This window comes from Ambystoma mexicanum, chromosome 5p (assembly GCF_040938575.1).
Source record: "Ambystoma mexicanum isolate Mex_15411 chromosome 5p, UKY_AmexF1_1, whole genome shotgun sequence".
Lineage (NCBI taxonomy): Eukaryota > Metazoa > Chordata > Amphibia > Caudata > Ambystomatidae > Ambystoma > Ambystoma mexicanum.
In genome coordinates, this window is record NC_090930.1 from 233,393,896 (window position 1) to 233,398,930 (window position 5,035).

At 38.3% G+C, this 5,035-nt stretch overlaps 1 non-coding gene across 1 annotated transcript; it reads left to right on the forward strand.

Annotated features, from left to right (window-relative positions):
• Positions 1-1,769: 1,769 nt before the first annotated feature.
• On the forward strand, positions 1,770-1,876 carry LOC138481855 (U6 spliceosomal RNA). The gene has a single exon (XR_011274452.1). It is a non-coding gene; the product is annotated as a U6 spliceosomal RNA (small nuclear RNA).
• The last annotated feature ends 3,159 nt before the right edge of the window (positions 1,877-5,035 follow it).

The window sequence follows — 5,035 nt, forward strand, 5'->3', positions numbered from 1 at the left end:
TTTATTGTTTAGGCACTTATGGATGAGGGATACTGTTTTTAGTCTTATTTTCTCATGTGGGGATAGCCCCTTGTACTTCCTTCTTGTTTCAAAAATATGTTATTTCTTAGATATACTAAGTGCGGGTCTGAGGGCATTATTTTGGAGTATCTGTATTTTGTTGATAATTAATTTGGTCACTCCAATATATAAGGTGTTGCAGTAATCTAGCTTGGATATAATGAGGGCTCTGGCTAGGATCATACAACTGTTGGATGAGAGGAATTGTTTGCCAGCTCTAATTAATTTGCATGTATATGCTGTAGAGGAGGCTAGGGTGTTTACCTGTTTGTTAAAAGTTATGGTGGGGTCTAAGTGAAAACATGAGGTTGTTACTTCCTTGGCTACCTTAATAAGGTTCCCATCGATGATGAAAGATGAGTATCTGTTCCAAGTCTGGTGAGAAGAGATGTGGTTTCCAGGATGAGTAGCTCTGTTTTATCATTGTTCAGACAGAGGCCGTGGGTGGCCATCCATGCCTGAACAATACTGTAAATTCTATTCATCAATGCTAAATCCTTGCTATAGTCCCCCGTAAGAGTTAGGAGGATCTGGGTATCGTCTGCATAATTAGTGTAGGTGATACCCAGATGGTCCAGATCATCAAACAGGGGCTTGGTGAAGATATTATACAGGGTTGGAGAAAGACAAGAGCCCTGGGGCACCCTGCAAGTGAAGGGGGTAGGGTCTGCGACTGCAGATGGCGAAAAGACCATCATGGTTCGGTCGATGAGGACGGATTGGATCCATGCTATTGCCTCGCTAGAGAAATGAGCAGCTGAGTCCAAGTAGCTGCATAAGACCTTGTGATCCACTAGGTCGATTGCCGCCGACAGGTCAATGAGGAGGAGAAATGCGGGTTTTGCATTGTCTCTTAAATTGTCTATTTGGGCTTTAAGATCGATGACTGCTGTTAATGTGCCATGTAACGGTCGGAAACCAGATTGTCGAGAGCCTAATAGTTGGTTACGTTCTAAGATGTTCTGGATTTGGATGTATGCAACCTTGTCAAAGATTTTCAGCAGGAATGGCACAGTGGTGATAGGCCTGTAGTTGGTCGGTATCTAACATTTGCTTCTTAAGGAGTGGGAGTACCCAGGATTCCTTGAGGTTGCTAGGTATCGTGCCGGATCTAAAGGAAGCATTAATAAGTTTGGTAATGAACGGTGCTATATCCCTAGCGGCGTCCTTGATCAGTTGTGCTGGGCATTGGTCACCCTTACAGTTAGATGGTTTGAGACCCAATATAACTTTCTCGACTTCTATAATGGAGACTTTGGAGAAGTGAAATTTGGGTGATAGGTTTAATTTCCAGTGGCATTATTTTGTTAGATGGAGTCGTAACAGTAAGTGGCGCCTTCTTTGTTAGCTAGCGCGTGTTGGATATCAGAGCACCATGTTTTGTCTTTGACACAGTTGTCTTGGGATATGATAGGATTTTCTATTTTTTTTAGAATAGTGAAGAGCTCCTTCATACTAGAATTTGCTTGTGTGATTCTGTTGTTGTACGTTTCTTGTTTGGCCAGGAGGATATCCTTCTTGTATTGGGATTATATATTAATTAGCTTTGATTTGTATTCTGCGGTGGGATAAAGTTTTCAGGCAGTTTCACATTTTCTTTTGTCTAGTCTTAGATTTTTTAAATGAGGAATACACCAATTGTTTAAGTGGCTTTTAGGTTTACTATTTCTGAGTTTTAACGGGGCAATGTTATCAAGAGTTTTGTTCATGTGCTCGCTTCTGCAGCACATATACTAAAATTGGAACGATACAGAGAAGATTAGCATGGCCCCTGTGCAAGGATGACACACAAATTTGTGAAGCGTTGCATAGAAAAAAAAAGAAAAGAAAAAAAAAAGAGTTTTGGTCATGACTATGTTATATTCTTCAACTAGGAAGCTGGGGTCCATATTGTCAGGTAGGGAGCTAAGGGTGGGCAAGATGCAAGGGAGTAGTTTGTCTGCTGTGATATTCTTCTTATTTCTTTTTTTTTATTGGTTTATACAAAACCTTTTAAAAAAAGAAAAACAACAAACGACAAGAAAAGGACAACAAAAAAACAAAACCATGAAGAAAAGGGAGTACAATAAAATTCAAAAATAAACACTGTTTGAGCAAACAGGACACGCTGAAGGATGAATCTCAGAATCAAAGAATATTTCAAGGGAGTTAACTTAGTTCTTCCTCAATGGTTTCTAAGAGAAATGTCAGAGCATAGTTTTTTGTTAGCTTCCGTAAAGCATTCCTCCCACCATTGTTCCATTGTTAGGTGTGGTCTATTTGCAACAAATGCACCAAACAGTATATTTCTTTTAGGTAAAAAGGCTTTGCAGGTAAGGATTAGGTGCTTAATATTCTCTTCATGGTAATTGCAGAACCTGCATTTGGGATCCAACTTCTCATATTTGGGCCATCGCATAATCACTTCCTTGGTTTTAAATTGGTTTAGCCTGAATTTCATGAGCAACGTTCTTTTTCGCTTATTTGGACATCTAGTGAGGTATTTATAGATTGAGTTGTAGGCTTTTCCTTCCAAAGGAACATTTTTCATGAGCGAATATTTGCTCTATGTATACCAGTACTTATCCAGTCTTGTTCCCACACATTATTTTCTTTAAGGCATCAGGATTTTTAATCGGTGTGTCTTTGTCACTTTTTATGTCTTTTAGTATTTGATAACATTGATCTATCCATGCTGTCAAAACTGAATTTGATAGTTTATTAGCATGATCATGGAGGATTTCCAGCAGCGGAGCACCGTAAGCAAGGATATTTTGCAAAAAATTGACAAAGTATTCCAGATGACTTTTGCATTTATAGAGATCAGCCCCAGTTCATATCGCACTACTGCAGCAGGTATACCTTTTGCGATTTTCAAAATCCTTGTCCAAAAAATGTTCTCAAGGGTGTCCCACAAAGCAGCCGGACATCCAAATGGCAGTTTCTGCACCAAAGATTAGAGATGGAACAGCCTTTTGGTTGTAAAACTTTATTGTAGGAATCAAGGTAAATTTGACATATTTTTTATGAAGAACTGTGGCGTGAACACTGAGTTGACGGCATTTTGTTTTGTTTTTTTTCCACCCAAATATGATAATTTATATTTGAATTCAGCCACATGCCTAAATATTTTAGATGTTTCACATGTAGCAACTATTTACCATCTAATTTCCATTTAAACTTTTTCGCATTGGAAGCAGTTTTAGCAAGATCTTGTTATAGTAATAATAATAATAATAATAATAATAATAATAATAATAATAATAATAATGTAGCGTTAGAACAACTGATTTGCATGAATTTATGTACAAACCATTGTCACCAACATATTGCTCCAAGGCCTGAAGTTTATGTTGGAGTCCAATATGCGTAAGGTCCATCAGCACTAGATCGTCTGCGTAGAGAATCCAGCTCAAGGCAGAGTCATATATTTTGGGGTCAAAACTTTGGATGTTTCAAAAATTTCTCCAATGTCAGAAATATACGCATTGAATATTATAGCTGCCAACGGTCATCCTTGTTTGACACCACAAAATGTCTGGATCGGTTTTGACTGGGTACCATTTGCATCTCAGTGTATGCTAATTTCAGTCTTCATGTGTAAGTCTTTGATGGCTGATAGTAAACTATCAGGACAATTCCAGAGCTTTAATTTTGTCCAAAGCATTTCCCTGTCAACGCTATCAAACCGTGAGACAGGTCCACAAATGCAAGATACACTTTAGAGCCATTCCTAATGGCATCCATTTTCAATAAATTGATTAGGAGCAGATTTAAATAGCAGTCCACACCCTTCACAAACCCACTTTGTCTGACATCTAGATGTTTAGATAATACTAACCATTCCATCAGTTTGTGTTGGAGTTGTGTGGCGTATATTTTTCCTATAACATCCAGTAAGGCAATTGGACGATAGTCCATTGGGTTTGATCTGTTGCCTTTCTTAAAATAGGCACGACAATTGCCTTCTTCCATGAGTCGGGAGTGGAGCCTTCTGCCACAACTCTATCAAATAAGATTTTACAGAACTCTGCCCAACCTTCAGGATTAGATTACAGAATCTCATTTGTTATGCCATCCGGGCCTGGAGCAGGATATTTGGATAGTTTTTTGATATCTATTAAGATGTCATCTTGGTCAAATTGAAAATCCCAGTGCTGGAGGACTGGCAGTACAAGATTAGGAATGTTGCCCTTTTTTGAGAACAACACTGAGAAGTGCTCAATACATTTTTCTTCTGTACCCATATTTTTTTGAGTCGCCTGCTGTACGCTGCCTTCGTTGCTAATTGCTTTCCAGAAGTCTGATCAATTCTTCTCTTTTATGCATTTCATTATTTTTTCTGCATCATGTTGTTCAGTCATGGAACAATGTGCTATTAACCAATTCTTATACTTTTTTTGGATCTTTTTCAGATTTGGTGAGTTTGTCAACTTGTCGCAGGGCCTTGCGCATTTCCCTCCTTCGCATATTGATTTGTGGATTATAAGCATATATGTGCATATAACTCAGAGTCCCATTTTGATTTGCCAAGATCTTATATTGTTCCAGCAGTGGAGTGTAATCGACCCTCAGTGTTTGAATATGCGTCGCGTAATCAGCTTTCAGTATATTCACCTGCTGTGGTTTAAGTTTAAGTCTGTTTCCACTGCAGTTTGGCATTATGTCATGATTCCATGAAGGTGAGTTGTGTTGCCAAGACATCTTAAAGCGTGTTTTGACTAAATTATGGTCACTGTCTTGCATATGATTCACGTGAACGTCATTGGTATATAGAGACACATTTTCTAATACAAAGATATTATCCAATATCGATTTTTGATTATTTCTTTGCCAGGTTCTTTTAGCTGGTATGTCTCCCGTAACATTACTGTTTAACCTAGAGAAGTTCCGTAGAGTTAACTCATCACACCATCTTTGTGCCAAATGTTGTTTAGTTTGTGTGTCATTCTTGTTCATCTCTATACAGTTTAAATTTAAGTCTATGCATACAATA